This window comes from Protopterus annectens, chromosome 4.part1, assembly GCF_019279795.1.
Source record: "Protopterus annectens isolate FY-2018-M chromosome 4.part1, PAN1.0, whole genome shotgun sequence".
NCBI classification, from domain to species: Eukaryota; Metazoa; Chordata; order Ceratodontiformes; family Protopteridae; genus Protopterus; species Protopterus annectens.
In genome coordinates this window covers 795,031,106-795,048,771 of record NC_056734.1, presented here as the reverse complement: position 1 = coordinate 795,048,771, position 17,666 = coordinate 795,031,106, and positions in this window count along the sequence as shown.

The following is a 17,666-nucleotide window of genomic DNA, read 5'->3' as shown; positions in this document are numbered from 1 at the left end:
GACTCGTTTAGTTTTTGTTTGAAAATAACATATCCTATTTGCAAAAAGACTTGCCCAAAGATTTAGTAAAATCTGTGTAGGCACTGTGTAGAGCCTACATGGAATGTATCAGTGTACACAGCCATGGTCCCGCCCCTCGGTAGCGCGCCATGCATAGTAATGATGGCATGCTGCTGAGGGACAGGTGAGGAACATGGATATTAAATCAGTGTGGGGGAGGTGTAGTGGCAACCCATGGCTGCAGATGAGTATATGACTCCCTGCAATGTTCCCTGCCACTGTAGCAATGTCATACAGTGTGTCAGGTGTTGACTGTGTAAATGTTACAATGTTCCATAATGTCCTGTGTTCATTTTATTTTATATATTTTATTTGTTTTTTAAAAATGTATGTTTGCATGGTGCAGAGCACAGCAAGACAGCCGGCACCTACCAGACATCTAAAAATAGAAAGTGGATGGAATTAATTTATTATTTCGTAGTATGCTTAGGCATGTATAAGTCGGTTTACATGTGTTTGCATGGCACTCCACTGTGCTCAGCACTACTAACAGGTAGCTCAGTAGTATATGAGAAGGTATATGAGATTTCATGATATCCACATAGCTAAATTGTCAGAGTTATGGCTTTATGTGTAGTAGGTCCAGGGTTTGAATACATTGAAGGGACACCTATGTATTTTTGTTATACATGTTATGAATGCAATTTTAAAATATGGCTCTGCTGTACTCTGCTGTCTTCTGCTCAAGTGTGCTAAAGCCTATTAAGCACCACCTAAACATGGTAACAGTTGGCAATATTTGTGCAGTGCTCAGCTTTGCTAAAACCATTATTGTGCATGTTTGCATGCAACTCAGCTCTGCTTAGCTCTGCCTAGCTGGTTTGCATGATGCTAAGCAGTGCAGTACCTTTTTGAATGGTGCTCAGTGATGTGTAAGGGTGGGAAAGCAGCCTATACTAAGCATAATAGGTGGGAATCTACATCGTTGAGTCTTATCTACTGTAGATATGGCTGACGGTGCAGGAGAAGGTGCAGGCTTTCGGGCAAAGAAGTGGGGCATTCTGCAATCCAGGGTCATGGTTAGGTTCCTTGTGAAAAAAACATGATGATAGGCTGTTGCAGGGCAGTTTCCAGGATTCAGAGTGTAAGGCAAAGGCCTGAGACTGGTTGGCCAGAGAACTTACCAGTGTTACTAGTATCTCCCACACAGGTGAGCAGTGTTGTCACTACCATGATGATCTGAAAAGGCAAAAGAGGGAAACCTTGGACACCTGAGTCCAAGAAGCAAGGGCTGTGAATGCCCCACAAGTATGTAAGCTGTCTTCTGCTCTCTTAAATAAATGAAAGCTGAATGTTTGCAAAACTGGTATGCATAATGGCATGTGACTCTCCCAACAGCTGCAGCTGAGAGGGCTCTCAATGTCAAATTGTATGCTAGGCGCTTGGCCAGATTGCACCGTGAGTGTGGTGAGTAAGAATGTATTACACTAACTGTAGTGCAATAAGTAGGAAAGAGTAAAGCAGTAACTGCAATAAAGTATATACAATAAAGTCATAGTGCAATAAATGTGGAATTAGAGCTGTAGTGAAATAAATGAATAATACCAACTGTAGTTCAATACAAACATAAAACAATACCAATAACAGCAAGGAAAATTAATTGTCTTGTTGTAACCAATGCAGTAGAGCTGTATGCACTGAGGCTGTAAGGTAAGGTTGCTGCAGTCAAGTATAACACTGTAATAGCAGTAGAATGCAAATGCAATGGCTGCAAAATGTATTGGTTAACTCATATAGTACTGTTCAAGGCTGTTTCTATGCTAATATCAGTCACATAATGCTCTGTCATCCACAGACATCAGGTAATAAAGGTATATGGGTGAGGTAGCCCACTGCATAAGCTGATATTGTTTGTTCACTTCACAGATATTTCAAACCACTAACAATAAAATGTGCATACCAGCATCGTTGAGACTGAAATAAAGCTTACCTACTTTCTGTGTTATGCTTGTATTTCATGCATGTGTGTTCTACTGTCACTGCAGTCTAGTATAACACTGTAGTAATACTAGTAAAGTACTAAAGGCAGTATTCACGATGAACGAAGCCAAGTCCACCAGGTTATTAGTTTTTATTCATTAGTTTAAGAACACACCACGTATACATCCACCATGAACGCCTTAATAAAACATTCACAAGTGTTTTCATCATACAATAGACTTCATCAGATGACCAGCATGATTTAATTCCTTTAATTTATACTTTGACTCAATTATAATCTACCAATAAAATTCCACTATTCATTAAATAAATATCATTAAATTAAAAAAGGTTAAAATATCACAGTATATTAAATATGTAATTAGAAAAATTTAAAATAAATCATGTCTACTATCCTAAAAAAATTCACTTTAAAATTATTTAATTATTAAAACTACTATTTAAAATTGTTTAATGAGCAGCAAAATCTAAGTCCTATACATACTTCAGTTAATAATGTGCTATTAATGCCCTCTAATGGTGACTAATATTATTACATTCAAAGTTTTGCAGACCTTAGCTTCAATAAAGGTACAATAGAAATGCAATCATTTAGACCGAGGGCTTTGTCAGTTTCCAAGGTAACCTGCCACCAAAGTTCTCTAAATTCTATTTTTTCTTCCCAAAGTCCCCCTCTAATATCACTTTTTACTTGTTCTAAAACAATAAATTTATATTTATAATTAGGGCAAACTTTTGTGTGTTTATATAGAGCATTACTTTCCTTTTCCACGGAAATTTCATATACATGTTTGTAGATCCTTCTTTTCAGTTTCCTTTCAGTCTTTCCTATGTAGAAGGATCTACAGTTTTCACAAATAGCTAAATATACTATACCTTTCGAATCACAATTATAATATTCCCCACTATTCACATATCTTCCTCTACTTTCTAAATAAAGTCTATCACTATTTATAATATAGGTACATTGGGTACAATGCCCACATTTATATGTACCTATCCTGTTCTTCCTACGTTCTGTCTTATTTTTATTCTCTATTATAGATCTAATGTTTTGGGAATTCTTAAAAATTACTTTCTGAGGTATAATAGCTAGATTTTCTATGTCAGAAATAGCCACAAATTTCCCCCATTCTTTTAAAAATATATTCTTAGCCATACTATTCAAACCATTGTATTCAAGTATTAGAATTTTCTGGAATTCTTCCCCTTGGTGCTCATTATTGTTATTGTTGTTTGTACCATTATTGATATCTTTCTTCTTATGAATGGGACAAAATTTGTCAAATCTACCTTTTTCTACTTCATTCCTTATCCGTGTAATGAATTCCAATGGGTAACCTCTTTCTAAAAACATTTTTTCTAAAAATTCACATTCCTTTTTAAAGTCTACGTCTGAACTTGTCATTCGGCTCCCACGGACAAATTGTCCCTTCACTATATTTCTTTTACAATGAAAGGGATGGGCACTTTCAAAATGTAAAAAAGAGTTGCAAAAAGTAGCCTTCCTAAATATTTTAGTTTTTAAATTCTGTTCATCTTTATAGATTTCTAAGTCCAAATATTGCACATTAAATTCAGAGATATTATAGGTAAATTTTAAAAAATTAGTTGTATTTCCCATATATTCCATAAATTCTACAAATTTTTCTCTTCCAGCTACCCAAAAAATTACTATATCATCTAAAAACCTTCTGTATAACATCCAACAGTTATTAAATACAGAATTTAGAATATATTTTTCCTCCCAATAAGCAAGAATTAAGTTAGCATAAGTAGGGGTGCACGCTGTGCCCATTGCCACCCCCTGTATTTGTTGGAAAAATTCCCCATTAAAATGAATAAAATTATTTTTCAAAACTAATTCCATTAACCAAGTATTTATTAATTTATCATTCTGTGACAAAACTGAATCCTCATACACTATTTCTTCAAACATTTTTATGCCTTCTTCATATGGAATGGAAGAAAACAAATCAATAATGTCAATAGTGATAAACAATAGATGTTCATTGTTCAAACTATCCGGTATTTCTTTCAACAAATCCCAAGAATCTTTTAAAATACACTTCCTTTTCATCCATACATTTTTTAATTTTTTATCAATAAATTTAGCTAATGGGTAAGTTTTGGACCCTTCAGCCGATACTATCGGCCTAAAAGGAGGGTCTTCTTCACTTTTATGAATCTTGGGTATACCAAATATCGTAGAGGTTCTAGGTTTGTCTACTTTCAAATATTTAAAGGTACTATAATCTAGTAATTCTTCATTTAGCATATCTTCCAAAACCATATCTATTTTATTATAAGCTATGTTCATTTCATTTAGGGAGACTGTTGAATATCTCGTTTCATCCAATAGAATGATATTCATTCTACTTTCATATAAAATGCTATCCATTAAAACCACCCCACCCCCTTTATCAGGTGTCATTACTCTGATTTTTTTGTTGTTTTTTATTTCGTACATCAATTCACTTTCTTTCCTACTTAAATTAGGCTTAAACCATATTTTATTTTCTTGTTTCCTCACTTCAGATTCAATAATTTTCTCTACATTTTTAATTGGGGGTGCAATGGGGGGTTATATATACTTTTTTGTCTTAATTCCTTATTAATTTGAACTTTTTTATTGGGAAACTTAATACTTAAGTTAACTTTCCTTAAAAAACTTTTTATATCTAGTATGCTACCTGTTACATCTCCTTTCCTGTTGGGTATAAATTTAAGGCCTTTGGAAAATAACTCAAAATGTTCCTTTTCTAAAACTAATTCACTAAAATTATAAATAATAAAATTATTATACATACATTTATGTTTGTCAGTAACAATTTCTTCACCTACATATGTACTGGGGTGGGGAATCAGTGATATTTCTCCCTCCCCCTCCCCCCCCCTGGAAAATTCTGCTGCTGGGGACCTTGTTTATTTTTCAATCTCTCGGACCTCCTTAGAGGTGGAAATGCTGTATCATAATCATGTCCATCCTCATCATAGATAAATACATCTTCATTACTATCAAAGTTATTCTCTAACATTATGTTTATATCCATTGTCATGATTTAAATATCTTCTATTAGGTATAGGATAACATGTATGATTCTCATACTCCTTGATATCCCTCTCCAGTTTTTTTATTTTTCTACTCACTAAATTATCACATTTAATATCTATACCTTTCCTGATATTATAATATTTTTCCTTTTCATCTTTAATGAAGAAAATTAGGTCATCCACAACATGCTGGTCTAGTTCATCAATATCCTTCTGTATGACTTCTTGGCATCTTATATTGTCCTTAATAATTAATTTTAATACATCTATGCCACATTTGTTAAACACTTCTAAAAGTTCCTTATGAAATTCAGTACCCATAACAACATTATTTGGAAATTTGAATACTCGTAGTCCCTTAGGGACAATGTCTCTTGATATACATTCCTTTAAGTATTCATTCTCTATATCCAACATTTTAAATTTGTACATTAACTTAGAGAGTTTATCAATCTTATTTCTATAAGTATCATTTAAGCCCTCTCGTTTACTGTTACCATCAATTTTGAACACGTATTTGCTCTTTAACCAGTCAGTAGTTTCTTTGTGTATATTTGTAAACACAGTACCTGAATTCGAGCCCCTTTTGTTACAGGAATTTAGTCCATTATTAACGTTGTTACTTCCATGGGGGCCAAATCTTGTTTCCAAATTTTTAAAAATAGCTGGAGTGTTAGTGGCATTAAAAGTACCTTCATTAACCCCATTATTAGATTCACCAAGGTCATCGGCTTCCGAAACTCTGCCAATAAGCTCTCCTTGTTTCCGGTTAACAGTTCCACTCCAAATATTCCACCCTTCGGTTCTGGAGGAGCGCTATTGAATAACATTGCCGCATATCTCCACAAACGACTGACTGAGTGGAGTAAGTAGTTCAACCAGGGCTGTTAATTGGCCAGTCAGTTTCCTCGTTTGCCCTGCTTCATCCTGCCTCTTAGAATCAGGAAGTGGTGAGCCGTCCATCGTGGAACCACAAAAAATATACCAAAATAAACCAAAAAAGTGGATATACTGCCAAAATATAACACAGAAAAGTACTAAAAGCAGTATTCACGATGAACAAAGCCAAGTCCACTAGGTTATTAGTTTTTATTCATTAGTTTAAGAACACACCACGTATACATCCACCGTGAACACCATAATAAAACATTCACAAGCGTTTTCGTCATACAATAGACTTCATCAGATGACCAGCATGATTTAATTCCTTTAATTTATACTTTGACTCAATTATAATCTACCAATAAAATTCCACTATTCATTAAATAAATATCAGTAGGTATAGTATATTTAGCTATTTGTGAAAACTGTAGATCCTTCTACATAGGAAAGACTGAAAGGAAACTGAAAAGAAGGATCTACGAACATGTATATGAAATTTCCGTGGAAAAGGAAAGTAATGCTCTATATAAACACACAAAAGTTTGCCCTAATTATAAATATAAATTTATTGTTTTAGAACAAGTAAAAAGTGATATTAGAGGGGGACTTTGGGAAGACAAAATAGAATTTAGAGAACTTTGGTGGCAGGTTACCTTGGAAGCTGACAAAGCCCCCGGTCTAAATGATTGCATTTCTATAGTACCTTTATTGAAGCTAAGGTCTGCAAAACTTTGAATGTAATAATATTAGTCACCATTAGAGGGTATTAATAGCACATTATTAACTGAAGTATGTGTAGGACTTGGATTTTGCTGCTCATTAAACAATTTTAAATAGTAGTTTTAATAATTAAATAATTTTAAAGTGAGTTTTTTTAGGATAGTATAAATGATTTATTTTAAATTTTTCTAATTACATATTTAATATACTGTGATATTTTAACCTTTTTTAATTTAATGATATTTATTTAATGAATAGTGGAATTTTATTGGTAGATTATAATGGAGTCAAAGTATACATTAAAGAAATTAAATTATGCTGGTCATTGTATGACGAAAACACTTGTGAATGTTTTATTAAGGCGTTCATGGTCAATGTATACGTGGTGTGTTCTTAAACTAGTGAATAAAAACTAATAACCTGGTGGACTTGGCTTTGTTCATCGTGAATACTGCTTTTAGTACTTTTCTGGGTTATATTTTGGCAGTATATCCACTTTTTTGGTTTATTTTACTGTAGTAATACTACCAGGTCATATTTTGGTTCCAGGTGAGCTCAAGGCAAATAGTCATTCAGTAAGCAGCAGTGACTCAGTAGCTCAGTTTGTTAAATGCTCTGTTCATTGGACATTTTGCCACATATAGTCTGGTTCAAGTTCATTGGTATGCAGCAGTAAATATCACACTAGCAGTCAGGTAATGCCCACAATTTCTCTCTCCACAGGAACTACAGGTAAATGGTAAGGTAGCCCATAACATGGTTAGATGATTGTATATTTACATGTTAAAGACTGTTAAAATAGATAGCAAGAATGTGTTCATCAGCAATGTTGAGTCAGAAATAAAATGTGTAATCCCGATATGGCTGTATTCCTGGAGTTTCTGTTAAAAGTTGCTGCAGTCAATTAATACATTCTATGCAAATATCCCCTGCAGTCACTGCTATTTGATTCTATTCCCATTCCTGCCAACCAAGGCATGACAGCTGTTCAGTGTCTATACTATACACATACATGTCTCTCAAGTTTTAATATGTCACGTACTATGATTAATATTGCATGATCCAACTGTCACAGGATTACCATGGAAATGATTACCTAGGTTGCAAACTATTACCAAATCAGCAGACAGAACACCTTGGTAGTTATATAGGTCCACTTGATGTGCAAGTGTTCTGTGTAGTTGTGTACCTGCAGTTGTTACTGCTTGGCCCATAGTCTCCTATGAAAATAGCTTGAGAGGTATGTACATGCTACATCAGCTATAAGAGACTTGTAGTCACTGTACACATAAAAAAATACAGACCTGTAGAGTAGATAGTAGTACTGTTGTCAGGGATATAATCTGCAATGTCAATAATGGACTGTTTTTGGTTCCCTCCCACCCATTATCTTCATTTATTTATTATTGTTATTCATTGGTTATGGTTTACTATTAACATCCATTGTTACATTAACTGTATTTTGAGACACGCATTTTATTATTGTTATGTATTAAAATGGTTGCATATTAACATAGCTTGTTAAATTACCTATGTTGCTGGTCTTATGTTGTAACTGTTATTGGCATGGTTTTAACATGCTAACTGTTGTGTTATGTATTTTTGTGTTACACATAATATGCATTGAAGTGTAATTGGGTTAAGTCCAATGTTGTGCCATGCTGTTATTACTAAAATGATTTGTATAGAACCAACCTATACTTATTGCTATACCTCATTTACCACAGCACGTCAAGGTAGGCCAGTTCCAGCTGATCCACCTACCTTGCCTTAATCGGCCGTGGCCCTGGGTCCCAGCATGTTGGGGACCTAGACCAGTGGTGCCCACTCTGCTGTCCCTGCAGTACCCATAGCATTGGGTAGGACTGCCTCAGGGGTGGGGCCTCGCCTCCCCCTGGAAGCAGTGGTGGTGAGGGTGTTGTCACCCAGGCTGAAATGCCAGTCATGGTGCACAGGATTGTTCATCATAGCTATGAATGCCACCTGTGCTGGATTCAGGGCATGCTGGCCTACCTGGTGGGGCAGCTTCTCCAGGCACCCAGCCTCCATCACAGCCAACCTTGGGGACAGTGAAGGAGCAGTGCAGACAGTCCCATGGGTGGGGATTTGAGTCATGCTGCTGCTGTATGGAGGCACATGGGACTTGGATTCCAAAATACCCTCCCCATCCAAGGTTTTCATCCCCTCATGTGTCACACACCACCCCTGTCTACTGTCTTGTCTGTCTTATCTGTCTGCAAATGCACCCTCTCCTGTCCAGCCTATCTCCCCTACATGTGCCTGTGTCCTTTCCCCAACATTCCACTCCCTCCTTAAAAAAAAAAAAAAAAAAAAAAGATGGGCCTCTGTCCCAAAAAAAAATGTCCCATACGTAGCGCTCCATTTCACACATGTGTCCACTGGACACAAGTAATTTGGTCCAATTGCCTTGGCAATGCAGTTATGTTATCCATAACCTTCTTTGTGTGGTGGAGAGTGCAAACACATGTACAAATCTGTCAAAGTGCACAGCTGTTGCTGTACAAGAAATGGATAGCTATGGTTCTTTCCTACTCCCTTCTTACACATCCATACCCGCCTTTCACTCTAGGTCCCCCCATGCTTGCTCCCATTTCAACACTTTCCTATCACCACCTTATTCTTTTCTTTATATTTTTTAGCTCAGAGCTGTACAGCATGTCACATTGCACAGCTTTGCTTAGCTCAGCTAAACAGAGCTTTAATGCTTAAATGTGTTTATAGCATTGTCGCACACATGTTCAAAATAAACACCTCTGCCATGGGTGGAACCCGAGCACATCACACATACAGTACACTGCATTAACCCACCACACAGATCTGGATTAAAACAGGTGTTTTCATCAAAACATAGTGATTGCCACTTACAGTCATTAGGCATGTCTTAGCAGAGTTGCACGTTGCACTGCACCATGCAAACTGGAATTAAAAAACTAATGGAAAAGATGGGAGTGTACCTTTCACTCTAGTCCAATAATACACCACTAGACAGCCAAAGACATAATAATGGATGTCAGTGAGGCCTGTGATAGATGGTAAATGTGCGCTTTTACTGGCAACATGTAGAAAGATGCCTGCTAAGGTGTCAGTGGCAAAGTAAATATTCAACTGGGACCCTGGTAGAGAAATACAGCTTTATAAAGCCATGTACATACTAATGAATGCAATGTGTGTCAGAGCCTGTATGTCTGCAATTGCAAATACACCTGCTGTCCCATTGACTCAATAGCTCAGTCTGTTAAATGCCTTACATACAGTACATTTTGCCATATATAGTCCTGGGTTCAAATACAGTCTTCTGATGCAGCTCAATTACATTACTGTGAAGACATCAATTAATGAATGAGCCATGCAGTCTTATATTAAATACATTTAATAATATTCATCTGTGGTTGATTTAGGAAAATGTGACTATTTGCATATGAACTGATGGTTTACTTATTTATATAACATTTTTAGAGACATTGTATAGATTAACACTTGGTGCTCTGATTTTTATGTAGGGTGGTTAGGGCTTTACAAGTGATTAGGTTAAGAGGAAATGATGTCAAGCTTTGTGTGACTTTTCAACCTATGACATACTGAATGTGGCTTTAAAATGGAAATTTACTGAGTACTTTGTTATTTTGAAGAAGTCTTTTGATGAAAGCGTGCTCAGTAAATGTTATTTTTTATTAAGTATGTGGTGTGTGGTTCTGGAACTGCCTTTCTGTGCAAACTTTTGTAGTTCTGACATTGTAAATCCAAAACAACTAACACAAATGCCCAGTCACTAAGATATCATGCAGTGGCGAGGGCAAAACATGCAAATGTAGAAAACAACACACCAAGCATCCCATAACAAACAAAAAGTGTGAGATATTGTAGCTGAATCACCCAAGACCCACAGTTGCTTCTTGATGCAGTCCTCCATCCCTCAGCTTGTGAAGAGCAATCTACTTGCTAAAGCCAGATCTATCCTCCTTCAGGACTTCTACCTCTTTTTTTTTTAAAATGTACACTTAACATACAATGTACCAAAGTGGCTTTCTTTAACAATTTTCAGAAATGAGAATATAGAAACCCACCCCACAAAAATGCAAGCACTGCACTTCTCGATAGTGCCCCCTAAACCTTTGTGCCTGAGTGGCTGCCTCTCTCACCTCACCTGTGCTGTAATTCTACTTCATGATAGGACTTACAATAAATGGTACTTTTCCATTACTGGGGCAACATACAGAATCGTATTCTTAACCTTGTGTTTCCACTGGCACATAATGGAAAAGTACTGTCCCATCTTCCCTAACATAATCTGCAAAGCAACTAATAAAAAAGTCCTGCTAGAGGACAGAGCATGTCCCTAACCAAGAGTTTTTCAGGAATACTATAGATAAGAAGCTAGAAGGAATAGAATTTCAATAAAAAGACAAATAAAATAAACAATAAACATGAACTAAAAGTGTGGACTATTTTATCTCAGACAAAGTGAAAGAATACAAACTAAAGCAAACAAAAACCTAAATAACAGCAACACAAACATAACACAACAAAAATAAACACCATTGTATAATAGCAATAACCCATGACTGGGTGTGGGTAATGCTGGATTCACCCACAGTTTGCTTTGTTTGGTTATGAGGGTGAAACTATATTATTTAAGTACTATCCAGATTTGCAAGCTAAAGGCCTGCAGTTAGACACAAAATACATATATCCATATAACCTAAATATATGTTGCCTACTACTCTGTCACTGGCACTGTTGCATAACAGATGTACCTTAATCGGATTCACTTTAGAAGATTGAATTCCCAAAATCTCGAACCTCATATGGTCGAGACCAAAAGATCGAGTTTTGGAAACTCGAACTTCTAAAATGAAACGCAAAAAAAAAAAGTCAAACATTGCTTTTGCAGGCACCCCCCCACCCCCCCTACTTAAATATACCAAATCCAAGATCGCGCTACAGTGGGGAAAAGGGAAATCTCCCATATTGCTCTGTATGCAGAAGCACAAAACGGGAGATTTCCCACTTCCTGTCAACACCACAAAAAAGATAACAACATTACGTACACACAGAGCATACAAGAAGCCTTGCCTCTGTGTGCACGTAACGTTTTAAGGTAAGTAAAGTGTTATTTTTTAAAACTTTACATATTTGATATACTGAAATGTCGATCATATGGTCTTGACCATATGACATTCGAGATTTCAGTATTTCGATTATGTAAAGTGCTTCCACCTTAATCACATGCCTTGATTGGATTGTAAAGTGTATCCTTACCCTGGCTCTGCTGTAACAACAGGGCTGCCACAGCTGCCACAGTTATACATAGAGCTTGTTGTCCTCCAGAGTTTTCACACTCCCACCTATGTGTATTAGCTGCAGCAGCAGCTGCAGCCTGTAGCGCACACAACTCTATGTAAAGGTAGCTTCAACAGACCTAGCATACTTCCCAATCCCCCAGAACAAGGAAACTGGACACAGCTATACATAATGGAGAGATAACAGGCCAGAGATAGGGGCATGTTTTACAGTTTGCTCTTACAAAGATAGTTGATAGAATAACAACTATTGCATTAGCATACATATTCCGATGGTTATGAAGTCTGACACTCAAATGTGTCATTACTGACTTCAATCTACAATGATGTGCCATTGATTTGCCAGATGACCACAATGTCATAAGACACTAACCACACATATGAGGTGAAACTGTGGACATACTGCATAAATCTCTACAGTTCACAGTTATGATACTTACCCTCTGTGATTCTGTAGTCTCCACACCTCAGTAATGTCCATCTGAACAGCTAAGAAAGGGGTTCAGGTCTACATGAAGGCCTTATATATATTGCATTATGGTGGCATCTCATCAGCTGTTTTGACTGCAATTAGCATATCAGAGCCACAGACTAGTGCAGAGGCAATTACCTGCTAATGAGCAGTACTTTAAAAAGACAAGCAACTGGTTATGGGGAACAAGTCTGTATGAGACTTACCTCACACAGAGACAGTCTTTGCAAAACATTACTGGAAGCAACACAGAAAAGGAACATACTTGGATTTATAGGCGTTTATGTGTTTTTGACTACTTGTTTCACTGACTTTGAATAAATGAGTGTGCAGGAGTTACATTGGGCATTTGTGCTGTTTTTTCCTTGATTACTGGAAGTAAAGTTCAACAAAGGAGTACTGCATTCCACCAGGTATGTAATTGATTTTCCCATATAGCAGGATGCAGATGAAGGGATGGAGGTATGGAGAATAGGGATTACAGAAGTAAGCCCATCTTAGATCTATGGTAATGGCATGTCATTGATACTCTGCTGTCCTACACCCACAGGCATGCCACTCAACCGTCCATGATTTTCAATCAAATCTAAGCCCTGTATCTCTTAATCCCTCCTACAATGGATGGCTTTTTAGGAAAGCTAGTGAATTACACATAATACATAGTAGTAACAATAAGTAATGGTGTACACTCCTGTAATGTCAAATGATGTACAGCAATTCACCTCCTGTCATTCTTTCAATGTCTCACATAAATAGTTCTAACATTTTAAAAGTGTCCCTGATGTACTCTGGCTAAGGTCCTGATTCTGTTGACATCTGTTCCTGTTTGGTTGACAGCTATGCCTAACATACCTGTCAACCTCTTACAGCAGGAAATCTGGACAAAGCCATAATCAATGGTGGGACAAAGGGCCAAACTTAGAGACACTTGTTAAATATTGCTTTTCCACACTAAGAAAGTTAATATAATGACAGGTATTACAGTAACATGACTATGTTCTGAAGGGTACGATGTCTGAAACTCAGACATTTGTCTTTAATTTCGGACATCAACCCTCACTGATTTGCCAACAATTTTCTAGAAATCCACAATTTTGTGTGACAATGACAAAAATTATTAGTCAAAAAGCTTAACAGTCTGCAAACATTTGCATAATTAAGAGGTATGATGCCTACAGGGAACATATACTACAGCAGGTTTCATTGTTTTCTGTCCTTGTGGTTCACTAGTGTTGCTGGACTGTCCCCATATAGTGGTTCTAATAGCACACTACTATTTGTCTGGCAGTAGCCATAAGACATCTTAGTGGGTGTTTGCCCATAGTGGACACACCACAGTAGATTGCAATGCTGGGTGTAGGAACATACAGCAGTCACGGCACACAGGGACATGCCCCAGTAATACTACTATCTTGGTGGTATCCACACACATAGTTTGTTGCCAGACTGTGGGGTATGATGTGTGAGGGAGCAGTGAATAGTGCAGGCCTTTATGGGCATGCTGAATCTGTACCTAGTGGACGTCCACGTATCTGGTCCTGTAATGTGTTCCCCTTTTGTTGTCTTTTATGAACCATGTACTGCAGATGACATGTCCCCTTTTCAGATGCAGAGAACATGATAATAGTGGACGGACTAAGACAGCATCATCAGATCTTGTTGTCCAGGGGGTGGCATAATCAGGAACAATGGGCAGCATTGTGAGCACACCTTGTGCGGGATGTCAGTGAGATTGGCTAGCATGACAGGACCTATGAGCAGATCCGACACCAGGCCACAGACATGGTGAATACCGTACATCGAAGGGCAGCTGATGTTGCCAGGAATCATACAGCCACCCTTGGAAGGCCTGCAACAGAGCAACCACTCTGAGCCACAGAGAAATTCCTGGTGAAACTAGGAAAACACAATTCCCAGACATTCATCACACCATAGAGCATGGAGGTGGGTGCCACGGTGTCCATAGCAGAAGAGCATCCCGGTAAGCTTATTGTGTTCACAAGTGTAATACTGTATCAGTCACTGTGGCAGGCTGTACATACCACTACATGGGTGTCTGGTTTGTCTGCATGGGGGGAGGAGGTTGGGGTATAAGCTCAGTTGTGCACATATACTCAGAATATCAGCAATACAGCCAGTAACACAGTAGCCACTGTGCATGTGGATATATGCACATATTACCTTGTAGGGCTGCAACATTTGGTGCTGTTGACAATAATTCTCCCTCATCTTTTCATAGGTCCATCAGGTGTAGCCCAAGTCTATGGTCCTGTACCTGGTAAGTATGATACTGCTGTTTTACAGAACATATATACCTATGAAAGTTAAAGGCTGCCATACTGCCCTATGTACAACTGTTGTGTTTAACCAGAGTAGAATATTTGTATGTTCCATTCTGGAACAGTTAAGTGCAGTTCATAGACTGGGTAATCACAGGTGTGCATTTGACTGAACATTAACACGTCTGCACCTATAGTTATGAGTGACTACATAGCCTGGCATACATGAGGTAATTACTCCAAGATGCCTGTTCAAACACAAAAGGGAGGTGGTACATATCTGAAACAGTGAAACTAGCACTGGCATATCATTCCCAAGATAGGTGTACTGGGTTTTATGTGTAGTTTTATCACATATAGTGTCATACTGCATACCTTACAGGTATATTGTACTGGCAACTTTCACTGGATGTAGCTGAAGTGCATCTTATAAAGGCCTTGACTTGTATATGCATGCTGTTGTGAGGCTGTCTGTTGTGCTTGGGAATGGAGATGAGAAGATGTGGGTCTGGTGATGCAGTTGTGGATCCTCATCTGTATGAGTCTGTGTGGATTACTATACATAATAGTGCAGGTAATAATGTACTGCTTTTGTCCTGGTATTCATAGTTGACTGGGGGGGGGGTTGGAGTCTGTCCCCATCACATCCTGATGTCAGTGTCTCATCGGACTCTGATGATGATGGTGGCCATAAGAAAGCACAGGTGGGGATGTCAGAGGCCGAATCTGTCCCAGAGGTTGACATACCTCTTCTGCCCTCATTGTATCCCCACACAGTCACTATGCCCACACATACTCAGACCCCAGAGGCCACAGATATTGGACAGTCAGAGGGTGGAGAAACTGAATGAGGAAGTGTGGCAACTATGGCTCCAGTGAATGTAGACACTGGCCATAGCCAGAGAGTTAGCGAAGTACCACACAGGTGGATTGACAGGGGTGCTTTCAGGAGGCCTGCTGTCTGTCCACCAACTGTTGCTGGTGTCACATCACAAGTCACTGAATGTATGTTTCAGGCCATCATGGAGGCACAGGCATGTTCTGAATGGAACATCAAGTATATGCTTAGGGTTATGGATGCAGCACATTCTGATATCTGTGACTGCCTCCACCGCATTGGGGACACCCTGGATTGTTTCACTGATGCAGTGGACAGACAGTGGAACATCTGGTTGAAGTTGGGCATCGGACACATGGACGTAGGTCAGCAACACCATCCGCTGAAAGTCCACGTGGCCATGCACAATCACGCTCTCATAGTGGTAGTACCTCCAGTGCTACAGGGGGAAGTGTGTTGTCCACATCATGATGTGACAGGCTATGGGCATGTTGTCCTGGGTGGGACACAGTCCAAGCATTTTGCAGTCACTGTTAGGTACTAGCACCACATCTGACCTTCGGCATGGTGGTGCCAGTGCTGCTCCTGGCAGAGCCAGTTCCTGTGTTTGTGGCTGGTGACGGTGAACTGTGCACTCAACCATGTACAGTCCACAGCTGTCTAACATACAAACATGTAGGGCTTGACTGTATACATGCACACACTCAGCCACCACTGTCACATGCTAGTCACTTACAGACACACACGCCACCTCTTCATGGCCCATCTAACCCACACCCTTTCCAGACTCACACACATGCTGTCAACTGTTTGATATAGCCTAGGCTGCCAGCACACCCACACCACACCCTGTGAATGTGATGATACCTGTGCAATATCCCTGTTATCCTTAACATTAATGCAGGGAAATGCAACTATGTGTCTGATGCAGAGGGATACTATATTAATTCACATGTACTAGTGTAGTACAGTATTGTTTTGCCATGAAACATGGTCCACAACAGGTACTGTATGTTGGCATGTGTCAGGACTATGCATCATACTTTCTGTATCTTATGTTGCATGACATTGTACTGGTGGTAGTGTTACAGAATGACAAGTGTGGACACATAGCATTAATATAGCAGCACAGGATGGCATAGAAGCACAGCAGAAATATGACATCAGCAAGGTACAGCAGTATATGTGCATGGCTCCTTATGTACATATGTGCAGAACAGTCTATCAGGGATAGTGGGGATAGTCAGTGTAATCATGCATTCATACTTTGTGATAAGGTCTGCTACCCTTGATACATGTCACCTGGGATTTCTGAACTGACAAGTTTGCAAGGTGTTGTTACGAGTTGACACATCTACAGATATCCTGTGTCTGTGTCAGACAGGTGGTAGAAATCAGTTATGACTATGCAGAGGAGGACAATTTAGAGGCCAGCACTAGTTACAGGGCCATAAAATACATAACCATTGCACAGGGATAGCCAATATGGGCATGCCCATAGTTCTGTAAAGGGATATATTTAAACACACACACACACACACACACACACACACACACACACACACACACACACACACACACACACACACACACACACACACACACACACACACACACACACACACACACACACACACAAAACACAGCTGATGTGAGATTAGTACCCCTACCTATCTACCATTATGCACTACAGCTTGCGGTACTTATCACATGCATCACAGATTTTATCTAATACTAGACTGTCAGCCAGCACCCTTATGGTGGATGACATCAACAGGCTTATAGAGTAGGACAATTTAGAGGCCAGTAGCTAGTTACAGGGCCATAAAATGCATATCATGGGTATGTCTGTAGTGCTGCAAGGGATATATTTACATACACACAGAGTTGGCTGATGTGAGATTAGAACCCCTATCTATCTGCTGTTACACACTACAGCGTGCAGTATTTATCAAATGCACCAGAGACTTCATCTGATATTCGACTGTCAGCCAGTGCTCTTCAGGTGGTAAAATACATAACCATTGCATGGGGATAGCCTATATTGGCATGTCCATAGTGCTGTAAGTGGATATATTTACACATATACACAGAGTTAG